Here is a 17,241-nt window from a genome sequence, read left to right as displayed (position 1 = left end):
AGAAAGAGAGAGAGAGGACTTTTAAAAACACTTTATTGCAATGTTGTTGTTTTTACAATAGTTCCATATAAAGTGACAAGTGCAATACTTCAGTCAAGCCAGTGTGCAAATTGTAGAATGTTTTCTTTCGTTGCACAAATTTGTCCCTTTTCTCCCCATTTTCTAAAAGCATCTCGGTGTTGTTGTGACTCTGTGGAAGCAGAACTCCAGCCTCAGTCTGGATCTGATGTTCTGTCTCCACAGAGTCACCACATCCAGTGAGTGTCTGCAGCTCCTGCGAGTCAGATACACATCTTTACCTCACCAGGTACTTTAAGATCTTCTCTCTTTGTGCTTCTTGTGTATCTGACTCCGCCTATAAAACAGGGACAGAGAACACGAGGTTAAAAAGACTAAAAACAACAGTTCAAACATTAAAAACCCTGCCAGCCTCCCACACTCTTTAAAAATGTGAAAAGTCTTCTCTGGTTGATGCAGAATGGACACTCGTTTAAAACCCCGGGGTTAAAACGCGCTAAAAAGGAGTTGCTCGCGATGGCCCCGTGTAAAATCCTCCACTGGTTATCTTCCTCAGAGGTACAGTGACCTCCACTGTGACCTCCACTGTGACCTCCACTGTGACCTCCACTGTGACCTCCACTGTGACCTCCACAGTGACCTCCACTGTGACCTCCACTGTGACCTCCACTGTGACCTCCACTGTGACCTCCACAGTGACCTCCACTGTGACCTCCACTGTGACCTCCACTGTGACTTCCACTGTGACCTCCACTGTGACCTCCACTGTGACCTCCACAGTGACCTCCACTGTGACCTCCACAGTGACTTCCACTGTGACCTCCACTGTGACCTCCACTGTGACCTCCACTGTGACCTCCACTGTGACCTCCACAGTGACCTCCACTGTGACCTCCACTGTGACCTCCACTGTGACCTCCACAGTGACCTCCACTGTGACCTCCACTGTGACCTCCACTGTGACTTCCACTGTGACCTCCACTGTGACCTCCACTGTGAACTCCACTGTGACCTCCACTGTGACCTCCACTGTGACCTCCACTGTGACCTCCACTGTGACCTCCACAGTGACCTCCACTGTGACCTCCACTGTGACCTCCAGTCCCCAAGTCTGTCTGTCCATGTGTTGGTCGGTCGTCGTAAAAGAGTCTCTGCTTTAAAATCTTCACACAGTTCACCTAAAAACTCTTCTTTGTGGCCTTGTGTTAAAACGTCTCTGTCCGTGGTGGACAGGAGTGTTGTTGTTGTCCCGGACCTCAGGGCTCAGGTGCAGGTCCGGGAAGAGGTCCGCTGGGTCCGGCTCCATCCCGCCGCAGTTTTTTCTGGAGCCGTGATTCTTTCATTCGTCCAGTGATCTCCCAGCGAACCCCACAGAGCGTATCCCCAGTAATGTCCCGGCAGCCCGGTCCCACAGCGTCCACGAGTTGCTGCAGAGATATGGTCCTTCTTCTGACCAGCGCCCCCGTCAGCCCAGGTAAAGTACTGCTGCTGATGTCCAGCCTTGCTCCGTGGATCAGCGGCTGCTTTAAAAACCAGTGCAGGGAGTTCGAGACATGATTGTGGCTCCATTTAAAAAGACACGAACACGCTTTAAAAACACCTTGATAAAAAGAAGGTACATTGTTGAAGTTTAAAAGGTTAAAATCTGTAAAAAAAACAGAGCTGTGTCCAGCCCCAGATCGTTGACACGCTTTAAGATCCAGCTGCTCACATCCCTCCACACCTGAGGGACTGGTCAAGTACTTCTGGACACTACTGGCCAGGTGGGTTAGGCCCCGCCCCCTTCTTCACCAGGTAAAAACATTTGTGCCTGTATCTTGTGGAGCAGGGGGAGGTTTAACACAGTGAGTTGGTGCCACAGCAGTGACGCCACAAGCAATGTTCCCTCTAAGATGCGCCTCTAGAACATGCTCCGCGCACAAAAACATCTCTGCCGCGCACCTCAGTGAGTGACAGGTGTCCAGCCAATGATACGATACGCTTTACTTACGCAGCCAATCATAGCACACAGCGCTTGTGTATGTGTCCATACACGCTGTGACACCTGCAGGTACTCTTGTTAATAACCCTGTATGTAAAATATAAACATTGACACCGGAGACATCTGAACTCATTTACAATAGTGGGATTCATGTCAGACATGTTTAAAATAAGCAAATGTAAACTGTTTAAATTCATGTTTTCATTTGTTTTTGTTTTTTCATGATTACAGAAAAAGTCTTGTGCTACATTTAAATACGATGGACATATTGAAATGGAGGCATGGAAAGGGATGAACCCGTCTGAATTCTTTGTTGATTTTGACATAGAAAAAGGCTCGAATTCGTGTCACGCACAGATTCTTGCATCTGAATATTTTTTGTGCACCATTTGGGTTCGAATGAACGACCATTTTTAGTAGGAAATCAATGCAATTCTTAGTACATACGAGTCTGAACTTGTCTGCAGTGGAGGATGAGATTTAACACAGGCTGACACTGAGCTGAAGACATTTTTGGAAGTTACTCTCAGAGTATCTTCTTAAGAGGAAATATGCTCCTCACTGACTGAACTATTTGACTCTAGTTATTTATGTAAGTCAGCATTTCTATGAAGATGATTAAATCCACACATCCTTCCATCATCACTGATCATCATTCACTTCATTCAAGTCATCTGAGTGAAGTATGTTCTTACTTCTGTTGAGCAAATTTGATGAAGATCTTTTGAACTTGATCATTAGAAAAGTAGCTCGCAAACCGAAGAAGTGTGGACGCCCCTGTTTTAGATCATTTAAATGGAAGATTTAAGATTACGATAAATAAATACTTTCCATGGGTAACAATCATGGACTGACATTGATCTCTTCTTGAAGATGTGACTATTCCACAAAATATTATATCATTTCAATGTAGAATGTAGAGAAATTGATCATTAAATCGTAATATTGTAGCTAGGAAGCATAATATTAATTGTCAAAGATGACATGGTTATTATATAAATCAATTATATTATCCCAAGTTAATATTGAATGGATGCGATACTGGCCTGATGACAGTACGTCTGATGTTGCTCACAGTGGTACAAGGGACGCTCAGGGAGATGTTTGCTCAGACGCCAAAAACATTAGAGGAAACATAAGGTTGTTTAAAACAAGTGTTTTTCCTCTAAAAGACATTTCTTTTTTTATCCATTTCCATTTTTTTTATTTTTCCTTCTATCTTTTCTAAAACACAATCCCAGTTCCTTCTTTCATAATCTTTGTTTCCTAAAAACACACCAAGATACTTAAAACAATCATTTTTCCACGTTTTGGGGTAGAACTGGGACCGTCTCGCCAACCGTTCAAACATACGACCTCACTTTTTCCCCAGTTCACCCTCGCAGCAGAGAGAGAGAGAGAGAGAGAGAGGTTGAGGTTTAAATTCCTTTTATTGACTATTGCAAATACAATTAACCACAACAACTACAAATCAGGTGTTATTGAAATAGAGAAAAGAAAGCATCACAGAAAAAAAAAAAGAGGCAACAGACAAAACAAAATAATCATACATTGATGTTCACCTCATTGTCTTGACTAACAGAACACAAAACACCCCTAACATCCCTGCACTGTCCCGCCTCGAAGAGTTCAGTGTAGAAGACCACAGCATGGCTCCTTATCTGGCCCAGGTTTGTGGTCACCCTTCCTCCAGGAAGCTTCAGGTCATCTGCTTCTTCTGTGCCGCCGATCTTTCCAGGTTGAAGAAGAAAGCTGTCGGGCGTCCATGTCTTAAAGACGGAGAAAACGAGACCTGGCAAGGGCTCCTTTCACTCTTTCTTGCAGGAGGAGCTCAACTCTGACCTTTGCCCTTTAAGAAGTTGAGCAGAGGCAGGATCTGAATTACTGTGCAGCTCTTACTCTATGTCTTTAATGCTGACCTCAAGCTTGTGGACTGCTGCCTTAATTGTTGCCGTGGAGTGGGAGGTGTGTTGTTGGCAAAAAAGACGAATTTGTGTCTTCATAACTTCCCACTGCTTTAGAGAACTGAAGCTACTCTTCTTTCCTTTCCATTGCTCCCAGAGAACCTCAAATCCCTGACAGAAGGCGCTATCTTGTAGTAGTTTGTGGTCAAAAAACCAGTGGGACTGAACCCTTACACCCGGAACATACTGCTTGGTATGTGTTTCTTGTAAGAAGAGCACATCTACCTTTTTTTGAAGGACTATTCCAGCTATTAAAGCCTTTTTCTGTCTGTCTCTCCCACCGTTTATGTTCAAAGATCCGATCTTAAGGTTCTGCATTGAAGAAACAAACACAAAGAGACAGGAGAAGAAACAATGAGAGTAGAAAAGTAGGAGCCCAAGTGATACATGATCATTTTTACTTTTTATTTCTAACAGTTCTAGTATTTTTTGCCTTTCTTAGAGCCGTGACGTGTTTCTTTAAGCGATAACGTTTTCTTTCGTCCAGGACTTCAAATCCAACCAGTTTTTTTATTGTGTTCACAGATTTAATGAACTTTTCAGTGTTACTAAAATGATCAGTAATGTTTATAGATTTGTTATACGTCACTTCGAGGAAATTGTTGATCTCTTCTAGAGAGTAGAGATCGTCTACACTTCTGACGCTTTCACACACAGACACTGCGTCCGAGTCTGATCCATATTCCATGTCATCCACGTGACACGATTCTTGACTGTTACACGCTTGGTTTTCTTTCACCGTTTCATCGATGAGGGTTTGATCGACACTCGTGGAGGCTGTTGCTTCTGCAGCCTCTTTGTTGTCCTCCGTGTGTTGACTGACACCTGTCACCTGCGCGTCCTTCTGCTCCGCTGGCGAGCGCGCAGCGGCGACAGGTGAGGCGCTCACCGCGGCGACAGGTGAGGCGCTCACCGCGGCGCCAGGTGAGGCGCTCACCGCGGCGCCAGGTGAGGCGCTCACCGCGGCGCCAGGTGAGGCGCTCACCGCGGCGACAGGTGAGGCAATCACTGCGGCCGCCGCCACGTGCTCTCTATGCGGACACGCTGCACGTTTCTGTCCAACATCTCCACACTCGAAACATTTGAACTGCCCTGAGCTCGCGTACATCATATATAATCCATCGCCATGTTTAACGCGGAAAGAAACCTCCAGCGTCTGCGCAGGTGAGTCGAGGAACATGAAGGCTTGTCTTCTCAGGGACTGGACATGCTTCAGTCTGGGATCTTTACATCCCAGGTTAACCGTCTTAAAGCCACTTGCGAACTTCCCGACCCGCCGCAGCTCGCTCTCTAGACTGTCATTGGTGATGAAGGGCGGGACACCAGACACGGTGATCCGTGTGGACGGAACCGACAGCGGTGACACCTGCACGAACGCGTCTCTGACAAAAACACCTTTTTCTATCAGCTCGAACACGCATGTTTCCTCCGTCAGAAACACCACCACAGCTTTATTCATTCGTGATGCAAATGAGCATTTTTCATGACCCACTTGCTCACCGACACACAGTAGAACCTCCTCGACAGTGACGTCGGGGTCCGGCGGGACTATGCGCACTCCCTGCCGGATAGACGGAGTCGACGTCACGGAGGACGTCATTCCTCCGGAAGACGCACCTGACGACACGCGAATCGCTCGTCGATACGAATAAACGAAAAAAAATCTTACCTGATCATGTATTGAAACCAGTGTCGAAGAAGATTAGTTTGAGGAGAAACCGCAGAAACCGAGAGAGAGAGAGAGAGAGAGAGAGAGAGAGAGAGAGAGAGAGAGAGAGAGAGAGAGAGAGAGAGAGAGAGAGAGAGAGAGAGAGAGAGAGAGAGAGAGAGAGAGAGAGAGAGAGAGAGAGAGAGAGAGAGAGAGAGAGAGAGAGAGAGAGAGAGAGAGAGAGAGAGAGAGAGAGAGAGAGAGAGAGAGAGAGAGAGAGAGAGAGAGAGAGACAGACAGACAGACAGACAGACAGACAGACAGACAGACAGACAGACAGACAGACAGACAGACAGACAGACAGACAGACAGACAGACAGACAGACAGACAGACAGACAGACAGACAGACAGACAGACAGACAGACAGACATCAGCATACGAAGATAAAACCACATTTCCACTAAAACCAGGTAAAAACAGACATGAACCCTCGGATCTTGTGAAGAAGGGGTTCCAGGGAGAGTCATAGAGCCCGATAAAAGTCCACTGCTCTCTGCCGGATCTCCAGGTGTTCTGTCAGTTCTTGACCGTCTTCCGACAGTAGGCAGTGGATGAGCTTCCTCTGTCCTCGTTTCTTCTCCAGGCCGAAGAAGAAGGCAGTCGGGCGTCCATCTCTTGGATGTTCTTCATCCTGGCCCGGACCATGGTGCCCTGGACCCTGGTGTCCAGCAGGTTGGCTAGATCTAGACTTTTACTTTTGAGGGTTTCAATGTAGCCTCGATTTCCTGTGGCTAGACCTTCTAGCTCCACAATCTGAGTCTCCAGATCTCTGATAGATCCAGATATGTGTCGTGTGACATTTAGAGTGAGCTGCTGACATAAAAGCTTCATCTGGACTTTACCATGATCCACCACTGTCGAAGAGAAGTGAAATCATTTTTTGTTCGTCTAAAATCATTCCAAAAATAACTAAGAACGTCGTAAAAACTCTGGTTAAAAAACACAGTCATACTTTAAAACCCTCCATAATAAAAAGTAAGAAGTTTAAAAACAATAATTTAGTAAAAAGCCGAATAAAATCACCAGTCATTTTCACTTTCTGCATTCATTTCTTTATTCTATATATCTCCGGGTCTGTGAACGCTCCTTTGTACTTGTTACTAACATGTGTTCTCGCTGATAAATGAAACAGTTTAACGTCCGGGAAATACTTTTAAATTTTTAGGCCCTTCATGTTCTTCGTTTCTGTTAAAAAGTTCTTGAACATGGTCGTGTTGTATATTTTCTTTTCTTGACTCGCAGTGAGAGACACGTCACTACTGTCTGATACAATGTCTCCCTCATCACTGCTGTCAGTCACGTCTGACCTTTGTTCTGTTGTTTTATTTATTCTGTCCATCACTCTGTCTGAAGTTTGTTTATTTTCTCCTTCACTACAGTGTTTGTTTTTTTCCTTTTTAATTTCCTGACTTTCTCTCATTCCTGCTCCATCTCTTCCTCACTCTCAGCTGTTTGAACTCTTTTTGTTTGATTGTTACTTTTTCAAAAGTTTTATTCACCTCACTAATGTCTCCCCCTTCACCTGTCTCACTCACCTGCCTGTCTCCCCCTTCACCTGTCTCACTCACCTGCCTGTCTACCCCTTCACCTGTCTCACTCACCTGCCTGTCTCCCCCTTCACCTGTCTCACTCACCTGCCTGTCTACCCCTTCACCTGTCTCACTCACCTGCCTGTCTCCCCCTTCACCTGTCTCACTCACCTGCCTGTCTCCCCCTTCACCTGTCTCACTCACCTGCCTGTCTCCCCCTTCACCTGTCTCACTCACCTGCCTGTCTCCCCCTTCACCTGTCTCACTCACCTGCCTGTCTCCCCCTTCACCTGTCTCACTCACCTGCCTGTCTCCCCCTTCACCTGTCTCACTCACCTGCCTGTCTCCCCCTTCACCTGTCTCACTCACCTGTCTGTCTCCTCCTTCACCTGTCTCACTCACCTGCCTGTCTCCCCCTTCACCTGTCTCACTCACCTGCCTGTCTCCCCCTTCACCTGTCTCACTCACCTGCCTGTCTCCCCCTTCACCTGTCTCACTCACCTGCCTGTCTCCCCCTTCACCTGTCTCACTCACCTGCCTGTCTCCCCCTTCACCTGTCTCACTCACTGTGGTGTTAAGGGACTATGTTTTCTATAGCGCACGGCGCATGGATACATCGCGTGTGACGTGTGTGTTGTTCTTGGTCCGAAGCTACGGCTAAAGACGTGTGTTAATAAAGCTCCTACACGGATATTCCACGCTTGTTTATTTGTGACTACATATCACTACATGGTGTCAGAAGTTGAAGGATCATGGCGAAATTCTCCCCACCAGAAAGTTTGAACTTTTCTCGCCCGCAACTATGGCCGGAGTGGAGACAACGCTTCCAGCGCCACCTCGTGGCAACGAAGCTAAACAAGGAGGAGGGAGAGGTGCAGGTGTGTAGCTGCTCTATTCGCTTGGAAAAGAGTCCGAGCAAGTGTTTAAAACGTTCGTCTTTGGGCAAGAAGAAGATGAAGATGACTATGAAACCCTGCTGGGCAAACTGGACAATTATTTTGTGCCAAAAGTTAACGTCATACACGAACGAGCACGTTTTCACCAGCGTGTACAGCAGCCCAGTGAGAGCACGGAGGATACATGTTATATTATAAATATATACATGTAAATATCTTTATACATCCGCGCCCTGCACGAGCTCGCAGACACATGTGCCTTTGCCGAAGTGAAAAATGAAAATATTCGTGACAGACTGGTCGTGAGCATCTTGGATAGGGAACTGTCAGAGAAGCTACAGTTAACCCCGGACCTAACTCCGGACAAAGAGGTCGAGTGAGTGCGTCAATCAGAACAAGTTAAAAGTCACATCAGTGAAGAGCTCACGCAGAGACAAGAACTAACCTGAATGAAGTATCAAAGTGGAGAACTAAGAAGGATGCTGGTCAAATGCAGAGACATGGACAAAGAGGAAATCAAGCACTTGCATCAAAAGGAAGAAAGAAGTGCTACAGATGTGGAAAAGATCATTTAAGAGATGAAGTGTGTTAAACAATGTAAAAGAAAGCGCCTTTACTCATTGTGTTATGCACAGTACTTTTATTTTGAAGGATGTGTATTGTTCGATCCCGGATTTGATGTGTAACTTGCTCCGGGAAAAGTTGATTAACGCTTGTGTGTTCCAGCGGTTGTTTTTTTTTGAAGAAAGTAAAGCAATTGTAGAAGCTGTACTGAAGTGGAGTTTGAATCAAAATCCTTAACAAAGTGTGTCCTGCAAGAAACTCTGAGAGCCACACATGTAAAAAGATGGGACATTTTGCTGCTGTGTGTCATCACAGTCAATGAGGTCAATGTGAGGACAGACAACCATCATCTACATTTCCTAGGAGAGGTCACAGAAGTAAACGACTCTAATGACGCCTGGAAAGTGAAACTCAGAATTCTTGACGTTCTGGTGAACTTTAAAATTGACACTGGCGCTGATACCACTGTTATATCAGAAAATACATTCAAGTTGATGAGTGGAAAACCTGCTTTAAAGAAGGCCCAAGTACCACTGGACAGCCCAGGAGGTAGCCTTGAGTGTTTGGGTTATTTCACAGCGACTACTAGGAGTAAACAGAGACATTACAAGTTCAAAGTTCACGTCCTCTGTGGTAGTGAAAGTCATCTGCTCGGAAGAAACGTAGCAACAGCGATGGGCTTAGTGAAACGGATCAGAGAGGTGAAAACTTCACAGAAGGAAAAGATCCAAAGTTCAAATGAAATTGGAACATTGAACATCACACCAATAAAAATCAGACTTATAGATGATGTCCAACCATACAGTCTGACAACAGAAGAAGAAGAAGAGTGTCAATACCTATGCTTCTGAAAGTGAAGGAGGAATTGAAACGTATGGTTGATGCTGGAGTAATAACAGAAATCAAGGAACCAACAGAGTGCTGCGCTCCAATGGTACCAGTACCAAAGAAGAACAAGGAACAGCTGAGGATATGTGTTGACTTGAAGAACCTCAACAGAGCAGTCAAGAGGGAAAAGTATTTGCTACCAACGATGGATGACATCTTGCCAAAATTAGCACATGCCAAAATGTTTTCTCTACTTGATGCTGCAAGTGGATTTTGGCAGATACCGCTGGATCCTGAGAGTGCAAAGTTGACGACGTTCATAACGCCATTTGGGAGATACTACTTCAACAGGCTTCCATTTGGAATAACAAGTGCCCCAGAAATCTTCCAGCGTGAGATGACAGAACTGCTGAAAGAGCTTGATGGAGTCGCTGTATACATGGATGACATCCTTGTTTATTCGGAGTCAGAGGAGCAACAGGAGGAGATACTTCAAAACACTCTTGAAACCTTGAGGAGAGCAGGCCTGAAGCTGAACAATGAGAAGGTCTCACTGCGACAGCGGAAACTAAACTACTTGGGACACTCCATTGATGAGAACGGAATACGTCCAGATGATGTGAAAGTTCAAGCCATCATGCAGCTGGTTGAACCAAACAATGTGCCTGACCTCAGAAGGATTCTGGGGATGGTTCATTATTTGGGCAGGTATCTTCCTCACCTGTCTGATATTGCGAAACCCCTGAATGACTTGTTAAAGACAGATGTAACATGGACATGGGGCCCTGCACAGGTTGAAGCTCCTGTGTTAGCTTATTAGGATGTGAACAAAACCACAGTAATAAGTGCTGATTCAAGTAGCTCTGGGCTTGGAGGCGTCTTAATGCAAGAACATGATGGGCAGCTAAGACCGGTAGCTTATTGTTCTAGAACATTAACTGATGCTGAGAAGCGCTATGCTCAAATTGAGAAAGAGTGGCTTGCTGCAGTGTGGACATGTGAAAAGTTTAGCAGATATCTGTACGGTCTAGATTCTTTCAGACTTCAGACTGACCACAAACCACTTGTAGCTCTTATTAACAGCAACGATTTGGACTGTGTGCCTATGAGGGGCCAGAGACTGCTGATCCGCATGATGAGATACAATCCTGTGACAGAGTTTGTACCAGAAACAGTTAGTCGTGGCAGATACACTCTCTCGACATCCACTGGTAGAAGTTAAACAAGAAGCATCAGAACTGACCAGTGAGATGGAGGCGTATGAGGAAGCAGTTCAAGAACGTTGGCCAGTTTCCCCTGGAAAGCTGGAACTGATTAGAAAACAGACTCAACTAGACCCAGAGTTGAAGTTGGTCCAAAAGATCATTACAGATGGATGGCCGAGGTATTACGCTGATGTACCGGTATGTGTGAAACCTTATTTCTCACATCGTGATCACCTTACTGTGTCACAAAGTGTATTACTTTACAAGGACAGAATAGTAGTTCCACAAAACATGAGGTCGGAAATACTACAGCGCGTTCACGATGGTCACCAGGGCAGAGTGAAGTGTCGTGAGAGAGCCAAAGGTAGTGTTTGGTGGCCGGGTCTGAGTAAAACATTCAGGACCTGATCAGTGTGTGTAGAGAATGTCAGGAGATGAAACCATCTCAAGAGAAAGAGCCTCTTATCTGTTCACCGCTAGCAAGTCGTCATTTGTCACTTTGAGGGAAAAAACGATTTAGTGGTGGTTGATTATTTTTCCCGGTATATTGAAATTTTGCACCTTTCAAAATTGACTACTGACAGTACAGTTTTCAGCCTGAAGAACATCTTTGCAAGATGGGGTTGTCCAAACAAACTCATAACTGACAACGGACCACAGTTTTCAGGTCAAGAGTTTGCAGCCTTTTTCAAGAGCTTATGATTTTGATCATATAACTAGAATAATGCACAGGCTAATGGTGAGGCAGAGAGGGCAGTGCAAACTGAAAAACAGATTCTAAGACAGAGCGATCCATCACTAGCACTCTTGTCCTACACAGCAACACCTTTACAAGTGACTGGAGTGAGTCCAGCTCAGCTGATGTTGGGAAGACAAATCCGCACAACTCTTCCGACCATTGAAGCTTAGATTGCAGCCTGCATGGCCTGATCTGATGCAGGTGAGGCAAAAAGATGCAAAAGTAAAGGAAAGATACAGTCGAAACTTTAACACAAGGTACAATCCTAAACCCTTGCCGGAGCTGCTATCCGGACCTTTAGTGGCTGTAAAATTAGAGCAGGAAAAGGGCTGGATCAAACCTGCGACTGTTGATAAACAGTTTGATCCACCAAGGTCATATATAGTCCAGACTGACGAAGGTGAAGTGACACGAAACAGATCATCTTAGACAACTGTTTAAACACCTGAACAACCAACTGAAGGCTCGAGACTGAGAAGGAAAATGTGAACAAACGGAAGCCACATAAGAAGATTCTTCTCCTGCCAAACCAGAGTCCTGAAGTGTTGAGAAGAAGTGAAAATAAAACCTCCAGAAAGATTTGAGGAGTTTGTGTAAATAAATGTTCGGGAAAGAATACCCTAGTTAAATGTTATAGGAGTGATATCTCGGATATTAGAAATGTTCAAGAAACATGCTTGAAATATTGTTTGCACAAATCTCTATTTATTTGTTTTGAAGAAAATGTTTATTTGGTAACACTGTGTCTCAACAGACTCAAAGAAGGGAGATGTGGTGTTAAGGGACTATGTTTTCTATAGCGCACGGCGCATGGATACATCGCGTGTGACGTGTGTGTTGTTCTTGGTCCGAAGCTACGGCTAAAGACGTGTGTTAATAAAACTCCTACACGGATATTCCAGGCTTGTTCATTTGTGACTACATATCACTACACTCACCTGCCTGTCTCCCCCTTCACCTGTCTCACTCACCTGCATGTCTCCCCCTTCACCTGTCTCACTCACCTGCCTGTCTCCCCCTTCACCTGTCTCACTCACCTGCCTGTCTCCCCCTTCACCTGTCTCACTCACCTGCCTGTCTCCCCCTTCACCTGTCTCACTCACCTGCCTGTCTCCCCCTTCACCTGTCTCACTCACCTATCCTGTCTCCCCCTTCACCTGTCTCACTCACCTGCCTGTCTCCCCCTTCACCTGTCTCACTCACCTGCCTGTCTCCCCCTTCACCTGTCTCACTCACCTATCCTGTCTCCCCCTTCACCTGTCTCACTCACCTGCCTGTCTCCCCCTTCACCTGTCTCACTCACCTGCATGTCTCCCCCTTCACCTGTCTCACTCACCTGCCTGTCTCCTCCTTCACCTGTCTCACTCACCTGCCTGTCTCCCCCTTCACCTGTCTCACTCACCTGCATGTCTCCCCCTTCACCTGTCTCACTCACCTGCCTGTCTCCCCCTTCACCTGTCTCACTCACCTGCCTGTCTCCCCCTTCACTTGTCTCACTCACCTGCCTGTCTCCTCCTTCACCTGTCTCACTCACCTGCCTGTCTCCCCCTTCACTTGTCTCACTCACCTGCCTGTCTCCTCCTTCACCTGTCTCACTCACCTGCCTGTCACCCCCTTCACCTGTTTCACTCACCTGCCTGTCTCCTCCTTCACCTGTCTCACTCACCTGCCTGTCTCCCCCTTCACCTGTCTCACTCACTGTGGTGTTAAGGGACTATGTTTTCTATAGCGCACGGCGCATGGATACATCGCGTGTGACGTGTGTGTTGTTCTTGGTCCGAAGCTACGGCTAAAGACGTGTGTTAATAAAACTCCTACACGGATATTCCACGCTTGTTCATTTGTGACTACATATCACTACACTCACCTGTCTGTCTCCCCCTTCACCTGTCTCACTCACCTGCCTGTCTCCCCCTTCACCTGTCTCACTCACCTGCATGTCTCCCCCTTCACCTGTCTCACTCACCTGCCTGTCTCCCCCTTCACCTGTCTCACTCACCTGCCTGTCTCCCCCTTCACCTGTCTCACTCACCTGCCTGTCTCCCCCTTCACCTGTCTCACTCACCTGCATGTCTCCCCCTTCACCTGTCTCACTCACCTGCCTGTCTCCCCCTTCACCTGTCTCACTCACCTGCCTGTCTCCCCCTTCACCTGTCTCACTCACCTGCCTGTCTCCCCCTTCACCTGTCTCACTCACCTGCCTGTCTCCCCCTTCACCTGTCTCACTCACCTATCCTGTCTCCCCCTTCACCTGTCTCACTCACCTGCCTGTCTCCCCCTTCACCTGTCTCACTCACCTGCCTGTCTCCCCCTTCACCTGTCTCACTCACCTGCCTGTCTCCCCCTTCACCTGTCTCACTCACCTGCCTGTCTCCCCCTTCACCTGTCTCACTCACCTGCCTGTCTCCCCCTTCACCTGTCTCACTCACCTATCCTGTCTCCCCCTTCACCTGTCTCACTCACCTGCCTGTCTCCCCCTTCACCTGTCTCACTCACCTGCCTGTCTCCCCCTTCACCTGTCTCACTCACCTATCCTGTCTCCCCCTTCACCTGTCTCACTCACCTGCCTGTCTCCCCCTTCACCTGTCTCACTCACCTGCATGTCTCCCCCTTCACCTGTCTCACTCACCTGCCTGTCTCCTCCTTCACCTGTCTCACTCACCTGCCTGTCTCCCCCTTCACCTGTCTCACTCACCTGCATGTCTCCCCCTTCACCTGTCTCACTCACCTGCCTGTCTCCCCCTTCACCTGTCTCACTCACCTGCCTGTCTCCCCCTTCACTTGTCTCACTCACCTGCCTGTCTCCTCCTTCACCTGTCTCACTCACCTGCCTGTCTCCCCCTTCACTTGTCTCACTCACCTGCCTGTCTCCTCCTTCACCTGTCTCACTCACCTGCCTGTCACCCCCTTCACCTGTTTCACTCACCTGCCTGTCTCCTCCTTCACCTGTCTCACTCACCTGCCTGTCTCCCCCTTCACCTGTCTCACTCATCTGCCTGTCTCACCCTTCACTTGTCTCACTCCCCTGCCTGTCACCCCCTTCACCTGTCTCACTCACCTGCCTGTCTCCCCCTTCACTTGTCTCACTCACCTGCCTGTCTCCTCCTTCACCTGTCTCACTCACCTGCCTGTCTCCCCCTTCACTTGTCTCACTCACCTGCCTGTCTCCTCCTTCACCTGTCTCACTCACCTGCCTGTCACCCCCTTCACCTGTCTCACTCACCTGCCTGTCACCCCCTTCACCTGTCTCACTCACCTGCCTGTCACCCCTTCACCTGTCTCACTCACCCGCCTGTCTCCCCCTTCACCTGTCTCACTCATCTGCCTGTCTCACCCTTCACTTGTCTCACTCACCTGCCTGTCTCCCCCTTCACCTGTCTCACTCACCTGCCTGTCTGCCCCTTTACCTATCTCACTCACCTGCCTGTCACCCCCTTCACTTGTCTCACTCACCTGCCTGTCACCCCCTTCACCTGTCTCACTCACCTGCCTGTCTCCTCCTTCACCTGTCTCATTCACCTGCCTGTCTCCCCCTTCACTTGTCTCACTCACCTGCCTGTCTCCTCCTTCACCTGTCTCACTCACCTGCCTGTCACCCCCTTCACCTGTCTCACTCACCCGCCTGTCTCCCCCTTCACTTGTCTCACTCACCTGCCTGTCTCCTCCTTCACCTGTCTCATTCACCTGCCTGTCTCCCCCTTCACTTGTCTCACTCACCTGCCTGTCTCCTCCTTCACCTGTCTCACTCACCTGCCTGTCACCCCCTTCACCTGTCTCACTCACCTGCCTGTCACCCCCTTCACCTGTCTCACTCACCTGCCTGTCTCCTCCTTCACCTGTCTCACTCACCTGCCTGTCTCCCCCTTCACCTGTCTCACTCATCTGCCTGTCTCACCCTTCACTTGTCTCACTCCCCTGCCTGTCTCCCCCTTCACCTGTGTCACTCACCTGCCTGTCTGCCCCTTCAACTGTCTCACTCACCTGCCTGTCTCCTCCTTCACCTGTCTCACTCACCTGCCTGTCTCCCCCTTCACCTGTCTCACTCACCTGCCTGTCTCCCCTTTCACCTGTCTCACTCACCTGCCTGTCTCCCCCTTCACCTGTCTCACTCACCTGCCTGTCTCCCCCTTCACCTGTCTCACTCACCTGCCTGTCTCCCCCTTCACTTGTCTCACTCACCTGTTTCTCACCCACTCCTCCCGTCTCACTCTCACCTGTCTCCCTCTCCTCACTCATCGCGACGATGACGTCACCGCTCTCACCTGTCAGAGGTGAGTCCACGGCTTCAGCCCGCTCAGCCCCACCCGACTCCTCCGGACCGGACCGAAGGTGAACATCAGGTAATCAAAGTTGTCCACCTTGACAACGAACTTGATGTCCAGATCCTCGTCCTTCTTGTTCAGGATCATGAACGCCTGTCGTCTGTGCGACACGACGAGCTTCAACAGAGACTTACATCCAGACACGATCTTCTTCAAAGGAAACTACCTTCTGTGACTGGAAAGCTCTCGGACCAGCAGCTCGTCGCTGATGAAGGAGGAACGTTTGACAGCAGGACCGTGTCTCAGGCTGAACCAGGATCCCCTCCTCCACCAGACGATTCACCAGGTCCAGTCTGGTCACGAATAACATCACGGCACCGTTCATCCGAGCTGCCGATCTGATGTTGCCGTGACCAACCTTCTCACCGCCAGTGCTACCTCCTCCACTGCTCACCTGGAGCCGGCGCCTCCTAGTGGCGTCACACGCCAACCAGGTGAAGCCTGGTCGGCAAAAAAAGGACCTTTTATCGTAAAGAAACTTACAACACACTTCAAGTGAAACCATAACATTTATTAAACTATAAACGAAAGAAAATATAGATAAAGCCCGAAAAACACACTTTCTCAGACCGTTCTCTCTCAGCTCTTTCTGTACACCTCCACTCACAAGAAGAAGAGAGAGAGAGAGAGAGAGAGAGAGAGAGAGAGAGAGAGAGAGAGAGAGGGAGAGAGAGACAGAGAGACAGAGAGAGAGAGACAGACAGAGAGAGACAGAGAGAGAGAGAAAGAGAGAGACAGAGACAGAGATAGAGAGAAAGAGAGACAGAGAGAGAGAGAAAGAGAGACAGAGAGAGAGAGGGAGAGAGGGAGAAAGAGAGACAGAGAGAGAGAGAGAGAGAGAGAGAGAAAGAGAGCGAGAGAGAGAGAGAGAGAGACAGATTTTTTTTTTATTTTTGAAAAAAACTTTATTTTTCAGTTTCTTTCAACAAGAGACACTTGTCACACAATCCTTTGTCCAGACAGGAAGACGCGTCATGAATAAATAAATTAAAACACAGAGTTAAAAGAGAGCTTTCCCTCATTCACTGAACACACAGCTGTCGTGCAGCACCAAACATTTTCAAACTCTGCCAGCGTGTTCATCAGGCCATGGTATCTAAAATCAATTCTTATCCTGGCTTTTATCAGTGTGCAAAACATATCTCTTAGTCCAAGGCCTGCCTCCCCCTCCACCTGATTTTTCCTTGTTTTGTAGATTGCCATCTTCGCCTGCCCCACCACATCATTTAAAAGACACCATTTCTTTGAATCTTTTTTTTTATATCCAGCACCACCAATAAAAGCAGCCTCCGACCACACCTCTCCACACATTAAAAACACAGCTTTTAAAATGTGGAATAAAACAATGAGTCTGTGACAATCAAGATAGCAGTGAATCAGGGTTTCAGCTTGGTCACAGAAAGGACAAGTCTCTAAAACAGTGGGGTTGATTTTAGAAATAAAAACATTGACGGCCAGCGCCCCCTGCAGGATCCTCCACTGCAGG

The sequence above is a fragment of the Callionymus lyra genome, chromosome 3 (assembly GCF_982586985.1).
Source record: "Callionymus lyra chromosome 3, fCalLyr1.hap1.1, whole genome shotgun sequence".
Classification (NCBI taxonomy): domain Eukaryota; kingdom Metazoa; phylum Chordata; class Actinopteri; order Syngnathiformes; family Callionymidae; genus Callionymus; species Callionymus lyra.
Note: the sequence above shows the minus strand (reverse complement) of the source record.